General features: G+C 34.7%; 1 protein-coding gene across 7 annotated transcripts in view; it reads left to right on the top strand.

The window, feature by feature from the left end:
• The window catches only part of RBMS3 (RNA binding motif single stranded interacting protein 3), a 761,325-nt gene that overhangs the window by 22,058 nt on the left and 724,521 nt on the right, over positions 1–14,746 (top strand). The window contains exon 2 of one of the 7 annotated variants that reach the window (XM_064506143.1): positions 11,366–11,486. The exons of the other annotated variants lie outside the window; for them this stretch is intronic. The gene's annotated coding sequence lies outside the window, so the exon portion shown is untranslated. The remainder of the gene's footprint in view (positions 1–11,365; positions 11,487–14,746) is intronic. 7 annotated transcript variants of the gene reach the window in all.

Raw genomic sequence — 14,746 nt, 5'->3', positions numbered from 1 at the left:
TAATACAAAAAGAGACAATCTGATTTTATAATACAGTGATTGCAACACTGGTCTGGGATGTAGGAATATGTTCAGCAAAATATGGACTTGAATTCGAGTTTTTCAGACTGTTCTTTAAGTGACTTTGGTATGTGGATCTCTGATTTTTATAAAAATTTTTAAAAGTTCTATACTTGATACTTATACTCTAGTTTAGAAAAAAGGGAGTATTTTTTAACCTTCCATACCCCTCCAGACTTAATGAATAATTAAAGAAGCTAATTTTTATTAAACTATTGGAGGGAATAGGAAATAAAAATGAGGAACTGGACTTCAAAAATAGTAGCCCTGACAAAAGAACTTTTTTTCTGACCTCAAGGATATTGCCATCATCCTAGAGACACTGGCCTGAAGACTACAGTCAATGCAGGAAAGTTGAATTATATGGAAACTAGGCAAATTTACTGAGGACAAGTGTTAAAAATACAGCATAAGTATTCAGGGGTAAAATGAGGCACAGCCAGGGAGAGACTGAGCAACAAGAGCTCAGTGTATATATAAGATGTGTTTGTATGTATAATAGAGCATAGCAGAAGAGGAAGAAAAAGAAAAGAAGAGTATCTGCTCAAAAGATAAAGAAATATTTTAATGTGTTACACCAGTCTAAGCTGATGTGTTGAATGTTTTATGCATTGTACTTCACTGAAAGGACAAGTGTGAGGATGTAGCCAGCACAGGTGTTATCACTGGCAATGATGTAGAACAATGAATGCACAGTTCAAATGAATTAGGTATGTTCAGACTGCTTCCATCAGTTTTTTAATCCTGCTGGTCGCACCCAGTCAATCTCAGAGCCAGGAAGGTGTGGGCTTCCTGAGAACTCGTGGAAGATATTGGGAGTCCTCAAAAACTAAGAAAGGGCAAGATACTGACTATCTTTTACTTACATATTTATGTTTATTTTAAACCAATCAGTTCAGTTTCAGCCCCTGCAAGAGTTTTTGTAATTATGTAGAGTATAACAGAGTAGTACAAGAATAAATTAAACCAAATCTCTCCAGTTTCTTTCTGAAATGGGTAATAAACTCTGTGAATAGGGAATAAATATGTGAGGGTGTCTGTCTTCACTTTAGTAGGCTTTTCACTTTGTATCATATGACATTCTCAGAAAAATGTAAGGAAAAATGCGTATTTTAGATGAAGTTACATGTTGGTGCAAAGCTGGTTGGGTAAACTGTACCTAAAGAGTGATTATCGGTGGTATCTTGTCAGAGTAGAAAGATACAGTGCGTGGAATTCTGCAAAGGCCTGTTTTGGATCTGGTTCTGTTCAGTATTTTCATTAACAACATAGATTACCAAAGAACTATTTTTTTCTTTCTTTCTTTCTTTCTAATTTGGGTGTGATGTGAAGCTGGAACTTGCAAAAAAGGTTAGAGCATGCAAGTGAAAATGATTTTAATGAACTGAAAAAAATGGGATGTAATTCAGTACAAAAGAGTCATAAGCATTTAGGCTGGGATAATCCTACAGGTATGAGTTGGAGAATGGGATGTGTAAACAGGATTATAGCTAACAAAAGCACATAACCTAATCCTTCATTTTACTTATCACTGTTAAGACCACAGTAGGATTAATTTGTCCAGTTTTTAGCAGCGTAAGGAAGATATGGTCTGTGTGGATAGTATTCAGAAGAAACTGACAAAAGCTTTAAGAGCCTAGAAAACCTGAATTGTGAAGAAATACTGAAAAACAGGGGTTTAGTGTAAAGAGGAGAAGTCTGAGTGATGCTGTCCTCAGACTTGCTGAGGATTTCAGTCATGAAATATATAAAAAGCTATAGGAAGCAGGAAGGGAATAGCATTTTTCTCATGGTCTGGGTAGTCAGGAAAAGGAGTAAAGATCTCAGAGTAGTGAAAAAAAACACTAGATATTAGGAAAAAAACTAAGAATACAGAAATACTGGAAAAACTTGCTTAATAATCTCAATCATGGGGATTTTTAACAACCAGTTAGACAGTCTTCTTCCAGTAATGGCATAAATACAATTTGTCCAGCTCTGCAGGAAAAGGGTGCATGTGCAATGTGATGTTTCTTCTATTCTTGTTTTTCTATGAGTTCATGTTCTAGAGAAATAAAACTTTAGCCAGGATTTTGTATTGTGATTTTCATTACTGAGAAAAAATTATCTATCTGGTATCCTTCAATTAATAATAATTTTAAAGCCTAGGAGGAGCCTGATTTCAGTATTTTTCCTCTGTAATATTTTGTGAAATTTATGTACTACATCTATACTGGTTCATATTATGAAATCACTACAAAAATGTATTCTATCACGAAATGTATCTAAACAAGTAGTTTATATACAAAGGCTTCGGCAACAGTGGAGCAGCTAATTTTGACGACTGTAGTTTGACCAAAATTTGGTACTTACAGGAGATAACTTTTGACCTTTTCTGTCAAGTGAAATGCAGTAATGTTTTACTTATTTTTAGAGAGGCTCTTTGTGTCTGTGTGCTTTTATTCTAGCTTTTAGACGGCCCTGATGTGTTTGTTCAGTGCTGTTCTTGGGATGCCCATGTGATTAGAGTTATAGGAGGGAATTTAAGCTGTGTAGGAGTCTGGATTAGGTTCAGCAGGCAGATAGCAAGCAATTTGGATTCCAAAGTGTACCTGGAATTTCCAGCTATGGGCAGAGCTTGCAGTGTATTTAAACTCCAGAGTAAAGTCGCATTGAGCCTTGTGACTAGGACCAAAACCAGGGGTCTGGTTAATATCCAAACAGGAGGAACTTCTGTTTGATAGTATTTAACAAAAATTACTTATTTTCCCTTGTTTCTTTTCAGGTGCTATCCATAATATTCACATTGTATCTTAAAATATTTCATTATGTAACTTTTTTTTTCTCCTTGTCATGTTATATCTATTGTTTGTGTTCTCTGTGAACAATTTAAGAGATAGCATCGTGAGGAAAAAGAAGCATCAACAGAGAGATAAATGTGAGTTTTCAAGTTTGGGAACAGTTTCACTTTACAAGCATAGAACTACTAATTACTTTATTATAGTAACATTCCTTGACATTGTGCAAAAAAAGTGTAAGTAAGAGGACTGCAATAACCATGATCTTTTCAGAGAAAGCTTAACCTAGATGAGAGACTTAAAAATGGGGGAGCTTTCTTTGGTCTAATGGGTGATTCTGTCAGTCTTTTTCTCACTGTCTATGGTACTGTCTGTTTTTATATGTGTACTTGTTTTATTTTTGACATGGTTTAATTGATTACCCTCCTGTACACTTTTAATATCAAAATTGCTAAACTACCATTCTTTATTGAGAGAAATATAGCTTAGCTGAAACTGATGCAATGCCATGGATCTAGTCAAAAACCTTGAGGAGCTAAGGACAGGAAATCAACTGTTTCTTATAGAACTACTTAATGAGAATACAAGTATAATATTGCTGGTGTTTATTAAAAAAAAATTACTTACTTCTTGCTTGGTACTTGATTCAAGTTATGTTTATTTTTTTCATCTACTTAAGCGTTACAGAATCCTACTGGAAAAGCCTATCTTTGATTTCTAAGTGATGAAAGTATAAGTGGGCAGTATGGTACTTAGTCTTTGCATAGAACTCAGATTTACTTATCTGAAATATTTTCAGTAAAGAGTACTTATGAGCATTTATTTGGACATAAATCTGGTTAGGAAACACTCATTTTAAAAATGTGGTGTGACTGAACATAATGATACACCATTACAAAATTTCATTCTGTAAGGGCAAAATTTGTAGCAGAAAACGCAAAGTTGATCTAGATATGTCAATTAGAACAGATGACCAGGATGAACACCAATTTATTTTAGTCTTTAAACAGGAGATTTAGAGAGCTTCATGTTTGGGGTACACTAGAAAGAGCTGTAAAAAAAAAAAAAGAAGAAGAAGAAGCGAGTTTAATGCTCAAGATATGGTAGCATCAGTTAGCTCTGCGCAACCTCTTCTGTATAATTTACATTATGTCATTTAAAGTTGTAATACTGTTGCTGTTCTATCCACAGCAAATTTTATGTATCATGTTAAATCATGCCAAATTGGTGTTTTTTACAATGATCCACTAGGGAATAGAGGGATACTATCTATTCCATTTTTAAATGTAAACTATTGCTAAATAGTAGCATGTGGCTACAGTATTTCAGTGCACCATTATGCCCTGTAGGAAAAAGTTTAGGGAAAATCTACAACAATTAGGAGTAAAGCATCATATTAATTGTATCTGAAGTATATACTCATTAGAGATATTATATATATAAAAGGCATCTTAGTATTATATTCATTAGATAAGTTTTCCTGTAAAAATATAAAATTTATTCAAACAAACCTCAACCCATACACAGAAGAGCAGAAATTGCTGTAGTAAATTCTTAATTAAAAATACTTGTTCTTGTTACAGCATCTTTTTATAAAAGCTGCTTATTAAACAGAAATACAGGACTTCATATGCTAGTGTTTAGGCAATCAGTACTTGTTATTTGAAGTTACTAAAAGCTGAGATCTGCTGTGAAAGAATATATAAAAATGGCATAAAATTAGTATTGCCTTAAAAATACGTTAAATTTACAAGTTTAAAACCTAACATAAATGCTATTTCTTCAGACTAAATTGCTATTTCTTCAAAATGAATATGAGCACAAAAATTGAGGTGGTTGTATATGTTATTACCAATAAGCATGAGGTCTGCAGGTAGATTATGCTCTCAGTATAACCTAATAGAACAATTTTATAGGACTGAGAAACAAACAATGAAGATATATAAAGGGCGTTCTCCTAACTATGTAATTGTTAGTGTTATCAGGAGGGAAAGTGATAATTATTATCATAACCAGTAAAATAGATATGACTAAAGGCTTTCAATAAACAGATCTGGAGAACAGTAATGCATTTTCATTTGATCACTTTTCAAAGTAGATACTTTAGGAGCACTTGTCCTTGTAGACATTTGAAAAACAGATGAAGTATGAGTGACTATTAATTTTGTCTTTTAGTGACTACAGATGCACACAAGGACAACATTTTATTTTTGACAAGATGAGATTGGGTGGAGAGAAGAAAAAATAACATCAATGTCTTTCTTATAAGAAAAAGTCAGAGATGAGAGACAATTCATCTGTCAGTTTTCTTAAAACAGATATTTTGAGAACTACATATAATAGTTACGTAAATAAAGGTAGAGCATAGTTTTTTTGTTTGTGCGGAATTATTCACAGGGCTTACATTATGGTCCCACAGTTACGCAGACAAATCCTAGCTGTGTAGTGCGATTCAAGATTTGATGTGAGCAGAAACTCTTTAAGCTGGCTTCACTGCACAAGCTGGCAAATTGCCAATAAGTAGCCTTCGATTTTAAGTGTTAGCACAAGCACCACCTGAATAAAAAGCTATGTTACTATTTGATTGATACATGCTTCTGAACTGATTATGAACCGTTAGTAGTTTTAGTGATTATATATCTTCCATTTATTGAAAATATCACAATAAATTTACCTGATTTACTTTGTACATACTAATTTAGAAAATCCTGATTAATAATATATTATTATTATCTTAAGTGCATTAAAAAGCCCATTCCATGAGGCACTGTAGAAATATATTGAAAACTAACCCTTTACAAATAGTTTAAAATGTGTATAAATAGAGCTTACAGGTAGTCAGAAGGGAGATGGAGGCTCAAAGAAATGAAACTTGTTGCCCAGTGTTATAGAACAGGTCAGCGGCAGAGTCAAAAGGGAGACCAACATCACCTGCCTGTCCTGACTAAATGACCACAGTTTGCTTTCCTTTTACTACCATTAAACTTGCAACAAAGCAATTCTAAGCAAAACTGGTGATGAAGAGCAGTTTGTTATCTTAAATAGGTTTTGCTTCTTTTGGCAATAGTAGTCTAATAATCCAGTCAAAAGTGCAATAACATGAATTTCTCTACCATCCCTTTCTATTGTATGTATAGACAGACAACCATATGTATCAACCACTGTGATAAGGCTAAGGCCTTAACTGTACTAGCAAATTTCATAAATCTTGACTTTTTACATATACTTGCTTTTTGTCATGGATGAGTGGAGCAATGCACTTCACTCATAAGAGAGAAGCAGCACTATGTTTTATTGCAGTAAGATAGTGACTTAGCACAGTGCAATCATAAATGAGACAGTGATTTAAGAAGGTTTGATAGCAAGGTTCACCCAGTTATTTACTGCGTGGAGGACAGGGTCTGATGACAGTGTCAGGGAGAGCCTCCCATTGAGTCACGAGGTTCGGAAAGGACCCCCTTGCTTTCCAGACTCCTCCTCAGAGGAGCCTGGATGCAGCTGGATCCAATCCTAGTCCCAGACTTGGTCAACAGTTTATGTCTAATGCAGTCTGTGTGGAGGAGACCCTCCCATTGAGTCATGCGGTTCAGAAAGGACCTCCTTGCTTTCCAAACTCGTCTTCAGAGGCGCCTGGGTGCAGCTGGATCCAATCCTAGTCCCAGACTTGGTCAACGGTTTATGTCTAAGGGACTATGTGCACAATCAGTCAGAGATGCAACCTAGCAAAGTTTTGCAAAGTTTGCTAAGTTTCAGTGTGCTATTAATCACTTACCAAGGATCTGTCGTGGGTAAGGAGTCTCTCAACCTCGAGGACTGACCTTGAGAGGCATCCCTGCTCAAGAGGAGTTTTAGCAGTGCAGCCTACTGCTGCACAGGAGAGCTCAGTGGGCTCTGGGCTGACCCCTGTTTTTGTGGGGGGAGATGACTGACTCATAGTCATATTTACATGCTAGGTGGATCTTAGTTGGCGCATGCTCAATTAGCCCCTGCCTATGTGCTGTTTACAAGGAGGTCAGGCTGAGGCGGAGAGAGCACACCATCACACTTTTGTAACTCCTCATTACTTTTTAATTGGAAAAACTTCTATAATAAATTTAAATGCAGAGTGAAGTTCTTTTTGTAGCAGAATTTATTAATGTGTAGCAGAAATACATATTTTAAAGCATTTACAGCAAATTGTCACTCAAATATCAGAATTTATTTTTATGCTTTCAGGGAGAGAAAACTGATAAAAATAGATGTGGACTTGGATAAAAGAGAAAGTAAGTTTTAGAGTGTGCTTTTAAAAATGTGTGTATATAATCTAATAAACTCTGCAGTCTAATAATTTTCCATTACTTGGTAACACTGTGCTTAGCACATTAAAATACTTTACTAAATTATTTCTGCATTCTTCAGCATAAAGTATTGCAGAAGGGAGAATATCTTGTGGGAGTATCCCACAATGTCTCACATGCCCATGAACCACGGATGCATACAAGTGTGCTTTTAGTGTGTTTCAGTGAGAGTGGGGTAACAACAGATAGAAAACTTGTGTGATATAACCACTATGCGAGTAGTCAATCCACAAAAGGAAAAAGCTCCCTGTAATTGTAAGGTTTTTATAACAAGGAATAGGAAGACAAGGTAATAGTTAGAAGTTTTTAAGGATCTCTAAAGAGGAAATATAAAACTATTTTATTCAGAAGAAAGAAAAGTTTTAAAAAAATTCTTTTCACCAAATCCACATCTGTTCACCTTGCTAAATAATTTATTGCTACTTCTAATTTATCAGATATCATTGTGATTTTTATCAGACTTTCATTTTTGGTCCAAACTGTGCCAATGAAAATAGCAGCAGATGAACAGCAGTTCATATTGTTGGGTGACAGCATAGACCATTTATACCTTAGTGTCTTATTTTCCAGTAAAATGGAAAATTTAGAGCCTTAGAGATCTCTATGAGTTAGTTTGAGATATTTAGGCAACAGAGTTTTGCCTCATTGCTTATGCAAAGAAAAGTTGTTTTTAGAATGCAGTTCTGCTCGTTACTAATCCAAGCTGTGGAACTATTGCCCTGCAAATAAATTGCTGCAGAATAAGGTAAGGATTAAAATTATTGCTGAATGGTGAAATGAGAAAGAGTCTCTTTTTTTCCACAGTTAATGTCTGGCTGCTAACTTTTGTAAGAAAATATATGGATGGAAATCATATATCTTTTTTTTCTCTTTTCTTTTCTTTTCTTCTTTGAAATTGTGAATCTTGTGAATATTTAATGTCATTCCACAAACAGATACAATCTTTTTCTAGGAAAGGTTTGTTAATATGCTCTCTTGAAATAGTTGTTGGGGGTACGTATAGATACATAAAATTGTCTTTTGTTTATTTGTATGAGGGTCCATTTATATTAGAAATTACTTATACATAACATACACTACATGTAAAATGTTTATGCATTTCTGTAGGGGAAGAAAAAAGTTTTTCTGATAAATAGCAACATTTTAGCAAGCAGGTCAGATGTATACTTCAGACCTAAGAAAAAGGCTTGTATGCCTTTTTTTCCCCCCCAATTATATAATTTGGCCTAAGGAAAAGAATTCTTATAGAAATTGCTTTTTCTTTTATATACTCAAACTATCACAAGTGTGGTGACACTACCACTAATACAATATGTATATATAAGTAATGTAAGGAAAAAAAAACAAACTCAAGACGTCTGTTACTGCTACATCATATTTTATTTCTCATTATTTAAAGGTATAATGTAAATTACAAAAGCAAGTAAACCCCTAATTTTTAGCAGCCGTATCCCGAGTGTTTCAGTGTGAGTAACTTTTCCAATTTGATGTTGGAAGCCTGTGGCAGAGCAAAGGACAGAACGCTGGTCTGCTGGCCCGTGTTGTTGTCTTAAGCATCATGTAGTGAAAGACTACAACACTAACTTTTTCTCTAAGTTTTTGCTTGGCTGAGATAGTTCTATAGGTGTAGCTTCAGTTTAAAATCAGTTCAATCAGCTTGACACAATTTATTCAAAAGACAGCTTAGCTAAATCGTGTGATTTGGATCTTCCATAGTAGAGGGTCGGTTCTATTCTGTTCCTTTGCAACAGATAATTTTGTGCAACATCTTAGATGATCAGTTAGTTTCTTTATAAATGGTGGGGGATGAGAAGACCCCACTGAGTAAGGGCTATGAAATTACAGAATTTTTAATCTAAGTCCTTTGAAAAATCGAGACTGAAATGGCCAAGCTACAGTTCCCAAAGAAAAGATCATCTTCATGTAGTCAAAATATTTGGAACAGGTGGGAGTGGGTAGGGAAAGGCATCGTAGGGAGAAGAGAAGCAGAAGGATTTGCTTTGGTTTTGTCCTCTCCAGAGATCTGGCTGTGGGTGTTCCACATCTAGAAGGTCAAAGAAGTGAAACTTAGGAAACTTGAACAATAGCCACAGAAGTAACTTCCGTATCAGTAAGACTTCTTTTTCCTCTTTGACAAGAAGAAATAATCACAAGTCCTTTGTCACAGTCATTCTAGGTGAAGTTCCAGCAGTTTATATGGAAACCTTTTCAATCTCTTGTATCAGCTTCTTTGGCTTGTTTTGTTTTTGCTAGATATGCTTGTGTTTTCCAGGGAAATAGCTGATAGGCAGAGACAGGAAATCGAAACAGCTGCTTGACCAAACTCCATTCCCAAATTGCTAAAAGTTACTTAAAACTGTTAGACTTCACAACCTGTTCTAGACTGTGTATTTTTAAGGTCAAAAACCTTACCTTTGCTAAACCTATACAATGATTGTGAATTACAGCATGTATAACAGAAACAAATGTAATGTATGTCACTTCTAACAGAAGTGTTAAAAAGTATGTCTAAGTAACCCTCCAGTGCAATACTGCCAACATACTACAAGATAAATGGTTATTTTCCAATTGAAAAAGTGCTTAAAAATACTGTCTAGAATTTTAATTTCTGTAAGCACATCCTCAGGCATATTTATGAATATATGGACTACAGTCAATCAAACAAAACAAATGAAGTCAGACCCCACTAAAAGAAACAAGATGATAAACCCTAAAAATAATAAAAGCAGAATTCTTCCCTTTTTGCTTTTCAAATATCTTACTATGCACTTTCAGTAATACAACACTGAAAATGATTAATAGTGTTAAATCTTATGAGGTTTAATTGTTGCATAAAACTGTTTCCTGAGCTACAACTTTGAGGGCCACAGTTTCACAAACATTCTCGATGCTCTAAAACAGCTTGAACAAAGGCTGCAGTAAATGCAAAAAAGGAACTTTTGACATTTTATTTTTCAAATATTTCTCCCTGTTACTTGCCATGTAATAAGTTTTATTGTAAAAGAAGGTTTTTTTATCAATAAGGAAGAAACAAATCATACATAAAATAACTGTTTGGTGTTCTGGTAGCTGATGTTCACATAAACAGCAAGAAACTGTTGTAAATTAAATGTGTCCTCTGATCCACTTCCTTTTAAAACACAGTAGGAGGGGCATTAGTTAACATTAAGGCAAACACAATTATCTGCTGACTACATTGTATTAAAAATAGCTCACAGCGATAATTCTCTGGCTTCTTCCATCACTGCAGGTATGTTATAAAATTAGTTCACGTAAACATGTTGGACAGCAGTAAAATACTTTTTAATGATTTCCTGTATGCCAATGTGGTCCTCAGCCACAGAAGTAATTTTCAGTTGTGAACAAACATATTAAACATATGTATTATGACCACTTTGAATTTATATTACGTTCAGTGGGCACAAAGAAAGAGGATTTGTGGTAAGCATGAAATGAAACTATTTGTTGCATACGTGTGTGTGTGTGTGTGTGTGTGTGTAGGTATACATGAATATAAAAACAATGTATTATTCCATGCCAATGTATGGAAATATGGACCTTGGCCATGTATGGTCTTTTTGTCCCCAGAATCCTGTTGTCTCTGAGTAGAACTACTGCAGTTACCATAATATGTTTTCTGAAAGAAAGAGAAAGGGGGAAAAATCCTTTAATCCTTACTGGAGAGTTCAGCTTCAGGAACATTACTGGCCAATATTTCTCATGTTGTGTTCTGTGATCATTCTTCCAGAGTGTTCTGCCCCAAAAGCTGGAGGGGTCTGTTTTAACTTGTAGAAGATGCAACTTATTTAATGTAAATAAAATGTTTGTCTTGAGTTTTTGCTTTTAATGCTTTCATGTGCTTGTGTGGCCGTCAGCTATGCTATTTACCCAAGAATTTCATCCTCAGGTATAATTATTATGATTACTTGTGTGATATTGATTATTTCAAATAAGTTAAAACTATGGAATAAATTATGTCCTAATCTGAAGCACATATACTTAATCTGTACTCACACCAGTGTCAATGAGAGTTCCGTGTGCTTTGACAACATGAAATCAAATTTTTAAGATTAAAATCATGGTTTTTCTTAGAAGCACTGTCTATCTGAACTACTATTTTAAATGATCAAATAATAGAAAACATATTGCATGAAAGCATAATGTACATCCTAGCTAATTTTTGCTTTTTAGCTATCTCTGAGACAGGACTTATATTAGAAGATCTGGAACTAATTCTGAGACATGTTGCAGAGCTGTTCTAAAACAGCTTGTGAGTCATGTGGTGGGAGAAAGAAAAGATACATGAAGAAAGGTATGAAGTATACATATTTTTGCTGATAACTAATGAATTTTTGCATTTTGGAAGTATATTTCTGTTGCATATAAAATGCAATTTTTAAATTCATTTATAATTCATAAAAAGTATTTCTAAAACCAAGTTTTATTGCTAAGTACTCTTGAGTGTTATATATGTAATAAATAATTCCTCCTTTGAGAAACTCTATTTTTTAATACTAAAATTTAAATCTCCTGATGCTAGGATATAGAAAATCCAGGTGTGTAAAGGCATGCAGTAGTACTCTCATTCTAAGATAACTAACTTATTTGATGCACTTGTACAAGGGAAGAGATCTCTTGCCCCAGTTTACTTCCCTTATACATACTGTACTAGCCAGAACTACTACTCTGTTCACATGCCCAGTTAAGTAGTTAAATTTTATTGTAACTCATTTGATCAGTGAGAATTTATCACTTCGATCATTCAGACAGGTCCACAGTGTTGCAGTTCAAATGGGATCCATTCTGTCTGTGATCTTTTTTGAGAAGGACGTATTTTCTTGGTATGTAATGTATCAAGGAGAGTCAGATGTAGTAACTCATTTTCACGTTGCGCTGACACATTTTTACTGCACTTCTCAGACAAGACAGGATGCACAGATTAGAATACTAGTTTATTTTGTTTTCTGTAAGCCTTCAAGCGGACTATCCCGATACTCTTACTGAAAGTCTGAGTTATACTTCTAAGTTAAGACCTCTTAACTTAACTTAAGTCAGACCTACTCACTTCTGCCTCATTGCCTCCCACAATATTATGTCTGAGATCTGCCTAAGTCTCAGTTAGATTGAATACAAGCTCTGTCACGTGAATAGAAAACAGATTTAGGGACTACAGAGAATAATAGTAAACTACATAGACAATGTAGGGTGGTATGTGGAAACTATGAACTGTAAGAGTCAAATGAGAATGATGGTCTCATGGCAAACCATTTAGAATTACTCAGACCTGCCATTTCAATGGTAGTTACAAGCTTAACAAGTAGTACACGCTGGAATTTAAACACAAATACAGTGTTTGAAATGGAAATGATAATGCCTGACTAGGTTTCCACTTTGTGTATGTGTTTCAACCCCTTGATTGTCAAGGAAATTTGCTACTAGATCTGATAGGAATCTGTAGGGACATATATTTGGCTGTCATTTTAATGCAGTTTATTTCTGATTGGTTTTGGAGAATAAAATTTCCATACCTCATGAGGATGTCTCAGCCTATTGCAGCATATTTTCAAATACAGCATTATAACTCAGTATCTGTTATGATTTGTTATTCCATGTACTCTCTCTTATCTGAGAAAGAAATATTTTGGATAATATTTAAATGGCAAACTCTACAGAAAAATGGTGCTTGTAACTTCTGATGCTTTTTACATTCTGTCATGCTCCATTGCTTTCCATAGCCCTTGCAACATTAGTTATCTGCATTGTCTTTGGACATAAGTCCACATTTTTTTATACCCTTTCCTCCTGGGAGCAATATCCCAGGAAAACCTGGGGTTTGCTATGTTTTCTGCTGGGCTGCTTGGATCCCCTTTATAGTATTTATTATATGAAGGCCTTATACAAGAAATGCTTTTGACATACCTGAGCACTCTCAGCCATCTTCTGTTTCTGGGCTTTATTTTCCCATCATGATTCTTTAGGTCAAACACAGTAAGGTTATATTTATATACTCTTCATGCATGAAAAGCATTCTCATGTGCACTGCTTGTAGTGCCTCATGCCTTTATTCTGGGCGTATTTTGGAAATAATTTATTTTTCCTATTTTGTAGGGGCTGGTTTTGAGTCAAAGTATAATATGGTATGAAGGGGATATGCCCCATCTTGAGGAAAAAGAAAGCCTGAATTATTCTTTTTTTTTTTTTTTTTCTTTTTTTTTTTCTACAGATGTACATCTACTTAGCAGAGCTACTGGGGAGGGCTGTATAGTGTTGAAGTATTCTGTGTGATCTGAAAGCTTTGGTGACTGTCAACAGGGTAATTTTGCATTTATGTGCAGAGGGAAATCAGATTGGAATTAATACCATTTTTAGGGCAATGGGTCGTAATCTTTGCTTCAAGAGAAATGTTAGATGTGTATTGCCTATTAGTGCAATGTGCTTTGAAGAAAACCATATTGACCTAAGGCATTTCTTCAGCTGAAATTTATTATAAATCGCCTCCAAAACACCCAAAAAACCAAAGGTTGTCTTTTGAGGTATCAAATAGCACATTTTTTGACTAAGTTGAACACAGTAAGTATAGTTTTGCATAGCTGAAGTCAGTTGTCCTGAAGGCATTCCACTTAAGGCATTGTCCAGCACATGGGGATAGAACGCAGAAAACAAAGTCCAGAAATGGTTGTCTTTCAGGCTCTATCTACGCATACATTAGGTAAAGAATTTATGTTAAAATTCCGAATTTGTGACAGAAAAAAGCTGTAATGGTGATTGTGTTGTAGAAAGGCTAAATGTTAGTGGTGGATCCTACATTAGTAAGGAAGAAATTTTTGTTCCTCCATTATTGTTTTAATGTAAAAAAACCCTCTTTCCAAATGTTAAAAGCAAAATGGGATAAAACACTAACTATGTGATTAACTGCTTATATTACCTGAAAGGCTTTCTTTTACCAATTACAAAATTTTATTTTGGATGATTTGGTCATGGTGCTATATTCTCCAGTTGACTGTTTTCTTTCTCAGCTTTTAAAACAATTCTGGCAAGAGTACTTGTACTGTAATTTATTATTTGAGGATTTATATATCAGACTGATCATATTTCTTGAAAGTAAGTACGTATATGCAAAAAATTAGGGCTAAACTATCTAAAATTTGTTTAGAAGATTGACCTGTTCATAAAAGCCCTGTTAAAGAAACTAGGAGGAGCAGGAGTAGCAGAAGGGACTGTACTCTTTTATGCTCAGCCCCTACTTGACACAGTTCTAATATGCTCTTCAAATGAAAAATGATCTATGTAATTATCAGGATTGTTTAGTGACCTTCCTAAGGTACAAAATGCTGTTCGGTGTTGCGAATGTGTTACATTGGCAGGCAATTAGCTCTTATTTCTATGCATTTTTAAAAAATTTCTCACTCAACCTATTCATGCTGCAGTTCTGTAATATCAGATCTTTATAGCTACAAATGCTTTGAAAGCCATATATATTTCAGGACTCATGTGAGATGCAGGCAAATATGGGCAAAAATTTTGTGCTTTTGTACCATCATACAGCATAACAGTCTAGCCTTTTATCTTGAA

Source organism: Dromaius novaehollandiae, chromosome 2 (genome assembly GCF_036370855.1).
Source record: "Dromaius novaehollandiae isolate bDroNov1 chromosome 2, bDroNov1.hap1, whole genome shotgun sequence".
In the NCBI taxonomy this organism is placed as follows: domain Eukaryota; kingdom Metazoa; phylum Chordata; class Aves; order Casuariiformes; family Dromaiidae; genus Dromaius; species Dromaius novaehollandiae.
Note: the sequence above shows the minus strand (reverse complement) of the source record. Positions and strands in the feature narration are given on the sequence as shown.